This window comes from Cnephaeus nilssonii (genome assembly GCF_951640355.1).
Source record: "Cnephaeus nilssonii genome assembly, chromosome: 6".
NCBI lineage: Eukaryota > Metazoa > Chordata > Mammalia > Chiroptera > Vespertilionidae > Cnephaeus > Cnephaeus nilssonii.
In genome coordinates this window covers 12,223,631-12,235,744 of record NC_137077.1, presented here as the reverse complement: position 1 = coordinate 12,235,744, position 12,114 = coordinate 12,223,631, and the positions used below count along the sequence as shown (strand labels likewise).

Sequence of the window (12,114 nt, the reverse complement as noted above, 5' to 3'; positions counted from 1 at the left end):
AAGGGTAATATGCAAATCGACCGAACGGCAGAACGACTGGTTGCTATGATGCGCACTGACCACCAGGGGGCAGACGCTCAATGCAGGAGCTGCCCCCTCGTGGTCAGTGCGCTCCCACAGGGGGAGCACTGCTCAGCCACAAGCCAGGTTGAAGGCTGGCTAGCCGCTCCCGCCTCCATGGCAGCACTAAGGATGTCCTACTGCAGCATAAGCTGTCAGTTGAACATCCCCCGAGGGCTCCCCGACTGCTAAAGGGCACAGGCTGGGCTGAGGGACCCCCGCCCCCCAGTTCACTAATGTCGTGCACCAGGCCTCTAGTAAATAAATAAAAGGCAACAGCCTTCCTTCAATTAGCACATCACAAATGCTTTCAGACCACTACCATGCTGCTGTACGTTTTTCACAGCCGTGATTTCATTCATAGCACATGTATTTGTTAGCTGATTGTGACTCAATAACTGTCTCTGCCCCACCAAGCTCCAAGGCAGGGCCAGGTTACCATCTCATAGATGGTGTGTCTCCCCCACAATCCACCACTCACAATTCAAAATGAGAATAACTCCAAACAAAATGCAGGTCACAAGGGGTATGACTTTTCCAGAAAGATGACCTCATTGTTTCTTCAAAAATTACAAAACATTAAATGATTTCTATGTTTTTCTCTCTTTTGGTGCTCCTTTACTAATGTTCAAACACATGCTTACTGCCCATTAAGCAATGTCCCCGGGGACTGTGACAGGACTGTTTTGTTCTAAGGAGTAGTGCGAGTCTAAATTCAGATTATGACATCTATGCACAATCAAAATCCCATACCTGAGTGAGTGTACAGATTTCAATGAATTACATTTGGAAAAAGAGAATATTAACTGCCTGTTCAAAGTTGTATTATTCATGTGGAACACTGGCAAATGCTCTGTGCTATGTTTGAAATTGCACAAAGCTTACTGGGATATTTGCTACCCTTCTATTAGATCAGTGATGGGCAACCTTTTGAGCTTGGTGTGTCAAACTTCGCCAAAAAACTGAGCATAACTCGGGTAGTGTGTCACTTTGAGGAAAAAACATTATTTCGCGATATTTATAGTTTAAATAACATAAATGTATAATTGTTATATATAATTGTATTTAATAAACCTCAGCGGCCGCGTGTCATCAGAAATGGCTACGCGTGTCAGTGCTGACACGCGTGTCATAGGTTCGCCATCACAGTATTAGATGAACAAATAACATCACTTGCATGGAGTGATTTTATGAGGGAATTTTAAGTGACTTATTCATCAAATCTTCACACTTCAATTAAGAGAAATTATTTGCTTCCAAAAAATGAAATGTCAAGAAGTGTCAACACGCTAATGATACTGATAGTCAAACTGTTTTGGCTTAAATTCTGATTTTCACTAGCTGTGGGATCTACGCCTCTACAACTCAGTTTCTTCATGAAAAAAAAAAAATCTCCTTTATGGAGTTATTGTGAGGATTAAATGAGTTGATACATGTAAAGTGCTTAGAGGAGTGGATCAAGCCTTCAATAAATGTTAGCTAATTATTATCATCATTATAATTATACATTTTTACAAAAGGCTTGTGACCAAGCAGTAAAATGATAAACTGGGGAAGATCTGGAATTGCTGAGTAGGGGACTTGGGACATTTTATAAATTAGACCTCCTGTTTTTATTTTCTTTTTTAATATGTTTTTACTAGAGGCCTGATGCATGAAATTCATGCAAGAGTAGACCTTCCTTCCCGTGGTTGCCAGCACCACCTTCCCTCTGGCACCTGGGACCCAGGCTTCCCTCACAGCCCCAGCTGCGTCCAGAAGGTCGTCCGGAAGGAGTCCAGAAGGACGTCTGGTCTAATTAGCATATTACACTTTTATTATTATAGATCGATTTTAGAGAGAGAGGGCGAGGGAGAGAAACACTGATGTGAGAGAGAAACATCAATTGGTTGTCTCCAGTAGGCACCCCACCGACCAAGGACCAAACCGCAATCTGGGCACGTGCCGTGATGGGGAATTGAACTAGTGACCTTTGGGAGCACAGGACAACACTCAACCCACTGGGCAACACTGGCCACTTGTTCTTCAACACTTTTTTTTTTTTTAATGCAGAGAAATTCTCTGCTTAAATTCAATCTTATGTGAATCCCAATTTATAAAACGGGTAAAAGCAGTAAGGGTTGAAGCACCCTGGCTTTCACCCACTCAGTTCCCACCTTACCTAACTTGAGAAGACTCTGAAACCCCTCCTTGGAGCACGGAGTTAGGAAAGTCAGGAAGGACAGATACCAAGGTGCTCAGAGCACTGACCTCAGGAGAGTCGGCTGGCCTTGCTGGGTAGGGTAAAGAAGGGCTTGAAATACCATTTTCACTCCTGCATATTTTTGGATTACTTGAAATTTTGTTTATGCTGAGCACTTTTTGTTTTTTTTTAATTTAAAAAGTAATAAATAAGAGCCTCTTGAAGAACCGACAAGATGGCAGAAGTGGAGCAGAAGCAGCAGCGGACCTTCTGCAAGTTCGCCACCTGGGCGTGGGTCCTGACCAGCTGCTGGACATGCCTATGAGCAGCTGGTGGACCTGTCTAACCTGCACGGTGCCCCAGAGCTGCGGCGGCTGAACCCGGGCCTGTGGAGGAAGCAGCACTGGCTGCTGAAGCGCCTGCACAAGGCGAGGAGGGGGCACCGCGCCTGGAGAAGCCCCAGGTGGTAAAGAGGCACCTGCAGGACATGATGATCCTGCCAGAGATGGTGGGCAGCAAGGTGGGCCTAGACAAGGGCAAGGCCTTCAACCAGGTGGAAATCAAGCCTGAGATGATTGGCCACTACCTGGGTGAGTTCTCCATCACCACTGGCTGGCCAGGCATCAGAGCCACCCACTCCTCCCGCTTCATCCCTCTCAAGTAGCCAATGAAAGCACAGACTTAGCTAGTCAAAAAAAAGAAAAAAAAAGTAATAAATAAAAAACATCACTCTAAAAAAGCATTTTAATGGTTATATTTCTTCAAGTGGATTACTATATTTTAATAAATCATGTCCCTATAGCAGGGCATTTTCTTCACTAAATTACATCGCAATGAAAATGAACATCTTTGTGCATAATACTTTCCATATCTAGAATTATTTCCTTAGGGTAAATTTATAAAAGTTAGTTCCAATATAAGTTCTTAAGATGCACAGCTCAAAATAGGACTCAATGGAACATAAATATATAAAACGTAATGAGTTTTAAAAGCCATCCTATATTAGCAAATTTGGATTCTTGCATCCATGTTTACGATACATAAAACCTAATTTACAAAACTAATTAGCAAAGTTTCCACATCTCAGAAATACATTAAAAAGAAATTTGATTCAGAAATTGAAATCATTCTACCTTTTATGAGTGTTTCGCAGCTTCCCTTGCCACTTATCAAAACCATTCCCTGAAAGAGTTTTTCCTTCACAGATGGGTTCCACAACCGAGTTCTGTGAAGTCACAGTACTGTGACAGTATAATCCTTCTCTGGCAACAAACTGACATCATTAAATTCTGATTTGTAAGTTCTTTGGGGTGTGCAGATGTTCTATTTTTACTTCTTCTAAAGATCAAAATCTATTTTCTGTTGCCTCTCCATTCTCATATGAATGATACATTTTAATCTAACTTATTCCCTCTGTCCCCAGACATCTTTATAAAACTACTTTTTGGTAAGTGCTCAGAGAATGCCTTTCTGTTCAAACAAAATATAAATGACAGCAGAGGCCGGTTTGGCTCAGTGGATAGAGCGTCGGCTTGCGGACTGAGGGGTCCCAGGTTCAATTCTGGTCAAGGGCATGTACCTTGGTTGCGGGTACATCCCCAGTGGGGGGTGTGCAGGAGGCAGCTGGTCGATGTTTCTCTCTCATTGATGTTTCTGACTCTCTATCTCTCTCCCTTCCTCTCTGTAAAAAAATCAATAAAATATATTTTTAAAATATATATAAATGACAGTTAGATTGCCTTCTCCTTTAACCAATCTGTTATTGCTTTGTACTTCCGGGGAGGAGAAACACCAAAATCAAAAGGTTTAATATTATTTTTATTATCTCTACTACTATCCAATATATAAAAACCCAGGGTCCATAACATCCAAAACGACCAAAGGCTCGACCGAACACCAGAAGTCAGTCCTTCAGTCAGTGCTGGGTTGCTGTGGCGACCCAGCACTGACTGCTGCCACTGCAGGCGCAGCGACCCAGCACTGACTGCCGAGGGGGCTGCGGATCAGACCCAGAGAGAGAGGCAGGGTCTGATCCGCAGCCTCCATGGCAGCTGTTGATCAGCACTTGCCTCTCTCTTTTTCTCTAGGCCTTGCCAGCAGCCACACCTCTCTTCCTCTCTGGGCCTCCACGGGGGCTGCTGATCAGCCCCGCCTCTCTGATCAGGCCCAGCGATAGGCCCGGAGATGCTGACTGGCATAGAAACCGACCAATCAGAACCAAATCTAGTCAACTGTGAGGAGCCAATGGCTGCCTAGGAGGCAGAGCTTTTGACGCTGACTGGCATAGAAACTGACCAATCAGAACCAAATCTGAGTGATTTGCGAGGAGCCAATGGCTGTCTAGGAGGCGGAGCTTTGGACGCTGACTGGCATAGAAACCAACCAATCAGAACCTAATCTGGGTGAACTGCAAAGGCAGAACCTAAGGTGGGGGCTGATGAGGGGTTTTAAGGGCAACAGCTGTTTGGTGTAAGGTGTAAAAAAGCAGTTCAATTTTTTAATGACTGGTTTGGCAGTATAGTACATATGGCTGACTATCAGTCCAGATATAGGGATTATGTATTTTTGTCTGTCAAGAGCATCTCCTCCTGCTGAAAAAGGCTCCCCCCGCCACATTTAAGCAATCCTATCCTATATAATCTATCTATACTAATAAAAGGGTAATATGCTAATTAGACCAGGTCGACTGGACATCTTCCGGACATCTGACTTCCTTCCGGACAAAGCCATGGTGGTGGGGGCTGAGGCAGAGGCAGTTAGGGGTGATCAGGCCAGCAGGGGAGGGCAGGTGGGGGTGAGATCAGGTAGGCAGGGAAGGGCAGTTGGGGGCAAGATCAGGCTGGCAGGGGAGGGCAGTTGGGGGCAACCAGGCCAGCAAGGGAGGGCAGTTGGGGGCGAGATCAGGCCTGCAGGGGAGGGCAGTTGGGGGTGAGATCAGGCTGGCAGGGGAGGGCAGTTAGGGGCGATTTCAGGCCAACTGGAGAGGGTGCAGGCTGGGCTGAGGCCCACCCCTCCCCTCCCTTCCCCCCCCCCCGCCCCCGTGCACGAATTTTGTGCACTGGGCCATTAGTTTTAACATAAAAACACTTTTTGTTAAGTTACCTTTTAAATAACTGAATGTGGTTCTATCACATGATTTCAACTAAAAAAAAAAAAAGATTTCTAATAAAACCTTTTCCTTTTTTCAAAAGCAACATCAAGGTCATTTTTGTTACTATGTAACAGTTCTCATATTAAGGGTATTTACCCTCCATCAACAAAGATTTGTGTGGTCCCTACTGGGTACCAGGCACTTGGCTAAATGCCAGAGATTCAAGTGGACAAGACAAAGGCAAGGTCTGCTCTCATAGATCTTTCAGTCTTGGTGCAAAGGCTGAAAGGTGAAAGGCAAACAAGGAATCTTTATGAAATGGAAGGGTCCAGAACTAAAAATAGTGGAATGATTCTTTAGAAAAATAGATTAAAACCAGTTTTGGAATACCTGTAACACCGGGCCAAGAAATTTGAAGTTTATATTTGAAAGATGCAATTCAATGGCATCTGTAGAAAATATAAACCTAATCAGGCCCTGATTAAAACTTTTCAATGCCCTCTCATCCACTCTACAATAAAGCCAAAGTCTGTAATAAGGTTAACTAAATCCTGCATAATCACCACCATCAACCCAAGACCTTCAGCTGTGGTCACGCTGAGCTTCTGTTTCCTCTTTGCAGGGATTTTCTAACTAGATACCACAATCTAATAAGTATTTGTGTGTGACACACTCTTATTTTCTATTTCATTTCTTTTTCAAAACACATAGGTCACAACCCACTAAATTGATTTTACAATCTACTGGTAGGTGCCTAGTTTGAAAAATACTACTTCAGTAAACGACACTCTTGCACGTCTTTGCTTTTCCACGTGTTCCTTTTGCCTGAAACACTTGGGCTCATCTTCACTCTTCCCTTTTACCTGGCTCCTTTGTATTCCACTTTATGATCTTAGTTCTTACACATCACTTCCCTGACCCTCTTAGATATAGTTCCCCCTCCTCCGTGATCCCAAAGTACTCCATGCTTTCTCACATTCACTATGCTTTATTGTAACTGTACTTGTCTTTCCAGACTGTAATTCCATGAGAGCAAGGAGTTGGTCCACAGGTGAATTCCAAGGGCCTAGCCTAGTGCCTGTTACTTATTAGATACTCAACATATATTGGAGGAATAAAACAAGGAAATGGGCTTCAATAATCTATCTTGAACCACACAATGAAATGATCACCCACTTAAAAACTGTTATTTCCGTGGAAAACACAGTCTTAGTTCCAATTTTATAAATGGTGATTAAAGCCCTGGCCAGGTAGCTCCGTTAGAGCATTGTCCCATACACCCTTGGTCAGGGCACATACAAGAATCAACCAATGAATGCATAAATAAATGCAACACCAAACCAATATTTCTCTTCCCCCACTCCCCGCTCCCTCTCACTCTCTGTCTCTCCCTCTAAAAATCAATCAATAAAAAAATATTGAGCTAGCCTACAAAACACCATTATCCAGGACACAACTAATGAGACATGGCTGCGTATTTTCCTCTCTACCACAGCACTCCGGACTGAGGGACACCTTTCTTTCTCTCCACCAGTGGTGCCTCCGACGGGAAAGTGATGTATATAGTGGCTAAACTAGGGATAAAGGTCAATAGTCCAGGTAAGCCCCACCCCTGAGCTTTCACTGGCCCTTAGATTTGTGTGCCTTCAAGGTGAGGAAGTTTTCTTTTCTATTCCAACTCCTAGGAGATAAACTCGCTGACACAGGGCTTTCCCTCCCGCAGGAAACCTGCAGTTTTTTACGTGCTGTAGTTTTATCTGGGTGGGCAAATTAAGAAGGAAGAGTGTAAGCATGAGTCTAAGCTAAATTCTCCCATCCAGCTTTATCAGAACTGAAAATGAAACTAAATTTTAATATTTTAATACTTTAATCCTCATCTGGCTTTTGGAATTTTATCTCAATTTGACCAGAATCTGGAGAGAGAGAAGGGGTGTAATTATAGCTCACTGAACCCCTTCAACATGAACAACAGTAATCCCAGTCTGGTTCTGGGTCCTAGAAGAGTAGGCAGGGAGGAGCGAGGTGGAGCAAATGAAATGGGAAGAGAAATGGAATGAAGGACAGGAAGGTTTCTTCCACTTTTCTTACTTAGAATTTTTCTTGGGCAAAAATGTCTGCGTAAGTTGAATCTGTCTTTACAGCCTACAACTGTCCCTTCCAAATTGTTTCATTCTATTGGTAGTATACTTTTGAGCAGTCATATTAGAGTAAAAGAAAAATGGGCTTGAATTCCTGGTCATTTCTCACCTTCCAGACTCCTTATGCTGTCCAGAGATCTCCATTTTCAACACCCACACTTTTAGAAATAGAGCAAGTTTTGCCCAAACCTCCAAACCGTTTCAAGATCCCACACTACTCACCTCTCCTAACCCCCCTCCAGTCAAAACTCTCATTTCTGCCCAGCCAGTGTGGCTCAGTGGTTGAGCATTGACCTATGAACCAGGAGGTCATGGTTCCATTCCCAGTCAGGGCACATGCCCAGGTTGGGGGCTCACTCCCCAGTAGGGGGTGTGCAGGAGGCAGCTGATCAATGATCCTCTCTTATCCTTGATGTTTCTCTCTCCCTCTTCCTTCCTATCCCTGAAATCAATAAACAACATTAAAAAAAAAAAAAACACAAAAAACCTCTCAGTTCCTCAGATAGGAGGAAAGCTATCTGATTAAATCCATTCACATTAGATAGACTATCTGACTGACAGTCCTAGCCTCCGAACCCTACCAAATTAGATCGATCGATATAGATATTTTAATTTTATTTTAAAGCTATAGAAATCTAACTACAGTAATTTCAGAGACAAGATGAGAAGTCCCTAGAAGTCTCCCATAAAGGAAGTAGATCTGCTCGGACCAGCATTTTCGGGGATCATGTCCCAAAAGTCGTTCCCACTGCCCTCTCCAGGAGGAAGAGAAGGTCGACTGGAGAAAAGATTTGTAGCTACAGGATGTTTATACGTAGCTTGGGTAAGTCAATAACAATATTAGGTTGGACAGGTTACATTTTCAATGTTTGATAATCATTTCATTAGCTAAAACAAAAGAAACACACACGCTCAGGTTATATATTGAAATTACTAGCTTCATTCTACTAACAGAATTAATTAAGCATAAATGGATTAAGTGTTTCCATTGCTTCACAATTTGGTAGTTGAAGCACAGGATTGGACTGCTCTTCACACACTTTTAATAAGTTATGTATCCATTATTTCCACCGGGAAATCTTCTGTATTCTTTTATAACGTTTCTGAAAATTTGTGGAATACTTTTGAGCAGTCATATTAGAGTAATAGAAAAATGGGCTTGAATTCCTGGTCATTCCAAGTGCCGTGTCTTTTTCAGTGGTTTCTGCTATGTAAGACCTGAAGCTAATGTTGAATTTGTGTGTACTCAGAAATTAACCACGAAATAAGTATAGCAGCATTCATTCAGCTGTAAGTGGCTCTTAACTTCAGCACCATCAAAAATATTAGACTCCCAGGTGGTTTCGCTCAGTGAAGAGAGCGTTGGCGGGTTGAAGGTCCTGGGTTCAATTCCTGGTCAAGGGCATGTACCTCAGTTGCAGGTTTCATCCTGCCTGGGGGCACAAGCAGGAGGCAACCAGTCGATGTGTACATTGATGTTTCTCTCTCCCCCCACCCTTTCACTCTCTCTAAAAATCATTGGAAAAAATATCCTTAGGTGAGAATTAAAAATAAAAAATAAAATTGTATTTGCCACCCACATATAAATATCTATACTAATAAAAGGGTAATATGCTAATCAAATTGGGAGACCTTCCGGACGTCCTTCCAGACAAAGCCATGGTGGTGGGGCTGAGGCAAAGGCGGTTAGGGGCGATCAGGCCAGGAGGGGGTAGGGGGGTAGTTGGGAGTGAGCAGGCCAGCAGGGGGGGCCAGTTGGGGGCGAACAGGCCGGCAGGTGAGGCAGTTGGGGGTGAGAAGGCCAGTGGGGGGGGGGGCAGTTGGGGGCAAGCAGGCTGGCAGGCAGAGTGGTTAGGGGTGATCAGGCAGGCAGGCAGGTGAGCAATTAGGAGCCAGCAGTCCCGGATTGTGAGAGGGATGTCCCAGATTGGAGAGGGTGCAGGTTGGGCTGAGGGACACCCTCCTCCCCCATGCACGAATTTCGTGCACCAGGCCACTAGTAATTATAATAAAGACTATATAAACTTAGGAAAATAGGATCTTCCACTTTGCTTAATTTCAGGTTGATGTCTTTATTAGTCAGTGCTAGCCCCTTAACCAAATTTTTTTCTACAAATGAAGATTATAATTCAACAATACACAAATTACCCAAGTAAAACATGGGCCAATACTGTATATGAATAGCCATTTCTCCAAAGAAGATATACAAATGGACAATAAACACAGGAAAATATGCTCAACACGATTCATCAGCAGGGAAATGCACATCAATACCACTTCACACCCACTAGGATGGCTATAATGAAAATCAGCCAACAAACAATAGCAAGTGTTGGTGAGGATGTGTGGAAACTGGAACCCCGCATACACTGATTGGTGGGAAAGTAAAATGTTGCCCCTACTTTGCGAAAGTTGGCAGTTCCTCAAAAGTTAAACACATGTGTACGTACCCAAGAGAAATGAAAGCCTACGCCTGCAATAAAACATCCACAGACATTCAGAGTAGCATTATTCACAATGGCCAAAAAGTGGGAACGTCTTTAATGTCCACCAACTGGGGAATGGATAAGCAAACTGTGATACTGTGGTACACCATTACGATGGAATATTACCCGGCCATAAAAAGACTGAAGTACTGATACATGACACAACATGGATGAACCTGGAAAACATTATGCTTTGTCCAAGGAGCCACTGCCACAAAACCACACAGATGATTCCATTTCTATGAAAATTCTAGAATTGGGAAATCTACAGAGACAGAAAGTAACTGAGTGGAGGTGACGGGGAAATGAGGAGCGACTACAACTGGAAATGGGGTTTCATTTTGGGACGATGGCAATGTTCTGGATCGTGGAAATAACTGCAGAACTTGGTGACTATACTAAAAGCCACATTTTTAAAAGGATGTGATTTTATAGCATGTAAAATATATCTCAATTTAAAAAAAAACCGTTCAATTACGGAAAGAGATGACATCTATATGTAATATACATGTACATGTGATATAGCTCATACATACGGATATGTAATCTTTCTCTAAGTGAACTCTGGGGTTTGTATTGTGTTTTTTAAACTGAGATATGCTTCCCACATACAAAGAAAAGAAGGAAAGAACGCGGTGACTCAGAGCCAATGCCGAGCCCTGGAGCAGTGGGTGCGGGGTGTGCCCGCGCCGGCCTCGCAGCCTCTCCATCCGCGCTCACCTTCGACCCATCACTCAGCCACCGCCCGCGGTCCGCCCCGGGGTCCCGGCCCGGACGACCCGCCGCGGGGGCCGGGTCCGCTGCCAGCCGGCCCTCCCGCCCGGGGTTGGGCTGGCACAGCGGGCCGGGCTCCGGCGCTGGCGCTGCCCGCGGGCCGGGAGGGGGCACGGCGGCTCGGACTGCCCCGCCGTGTGGCGGCTCCCCGCGCCCCCCGCCCCAGGTCCCGAGCCCGGGACCCGCCCCACCTCCCTCCCTCCGGTACCTGGGATGCGCCCGAACCCGGCGCCGCGGCCAAAGCCGAGACTTCCCCTCCATTACCACCTGCCACGGCGCGCGGCGCCGGCCGGAGCGGAGGGGACCCCGCCTCTCAGACCCGCGGGAGGCACCGGGGGCGGGGGGTGGAGGGGCATTCACCTAGTCCCCCCGCGGCGACGGCGGCAGCTGCCCCGGCCCGCGGTCCTTCCTGCTCGCGCGCCTCCTCGCACCCGCGGCCCCGCGCTGACAGCCCCGGAGCCGGCGCCCGAGGCCGCTCGCGCCCCGCCCCGCCCCGCCGCCGCGGCCGCCCAGCGCACGCGCACGCGCACCTCTGCCCGGGGTTGGGGGGGCGGGGGGGGACCCAGCCCGAGCCTGGTGATGTGGCCGCGGGGGCGGCACCTGGAGCCCAAGCGCCGCCCCCTCCCGCCGCCCCCTCCCGGACCCTCGGCCGCGCCCTGGAAGTCGCCGATGGGGGTCCGGGTCGCCAAAGGAAAGAGGGACTTTTCCAGGAGGGCAGGGCTGTGGCCTCTTTTGGCAGCCGCTCCATCCCCCCGCACCCCCCCTTCCCACGCACAGCCACATCCCTGAGGGCTCCTGGGTCCGAGCCCCCAGATCTATGACTCATGTTCTACGTTCTCAGACCCAGGGTTAGCGGGTTCGTTTTTCTCTCTCGCAGGCTGAGATAAAAGCCAAGGCACACGTGAGTCTGGATGCCTTTCCGCAGCGCCAGTCGGAGAGAAGGGAATGGACCTCTAGGAGGACGAGATTCAGGGCAGCTCCTAGCACCCTCCCAGCGGGAGAGGGGTGTGCAAGCAAAGTGCACAGGCGTGTGGATGCCAGACTTTTTGAGTTGGCCCACACTTGTTTCTAACTCTAGGTAAAAGAGAGCCAAAGTTTGCAATGTAAAACCAAGAACTCTTTTAACAGCTATTTATGGGCGCCTTTTGTATATGGTTCAGGTAATGGGGCTACACCCCCGTGGGATATTCCAGTGAACAAAACAGGTGTTGGTCCTCAGGTACTTATTCTAACGGAGAGACTGTCACTTTAAAGATTACACAGTTAATGACACTCTTTTCCTCAAATTAAAGCTCCCATCAACTCAAAGGCACACCAGTGATTTAGTAGCAGTTTTTCAGGTGCCAAAGAACACCAGAGCATATATTTATCCAGATTTTTTGG

The 12,114-nt window shown here is 46.2% G+C and overlaps 1 protein-coding gene and 1 pseudogene across 3 annotated transcripts in view; one reads left to right on the top strand and one right to left on the bottom strand.

The window, feature by feature from the left end:
- SLC41A2 (solute carrier family 41 member 2) overlaps positions 1-11,213 on the bottom strand; it is a 75,302-nt gene extending 64,089 nt beyond the window's left edge. Inside the window, exon 1 of one of the 2 annotated variants that reach the window (XM_079775098.1) lies at positions 11,092-11,213. The gene's annotated coding sequence lies outside the window, so the exon portion shown is untranslated. Of the gene's footprint in view, positions 1-10,939 lie in introns of both variants that reach the window. The other variant, XM_079775097.1, reaches the window with a different exon arrangement.
- On the top strand, positions 389-2,921 carry LOC307101816 (small ribosomal subunit protein uS19-like; annotated as a pseudogene). Its single transcript has one exon. The product of its transcript is annotated as a small ribosomal subunit protein uS19-like (transcript).
- Positions 11,214-12,114: the final 901 nt, after the last annotated feature.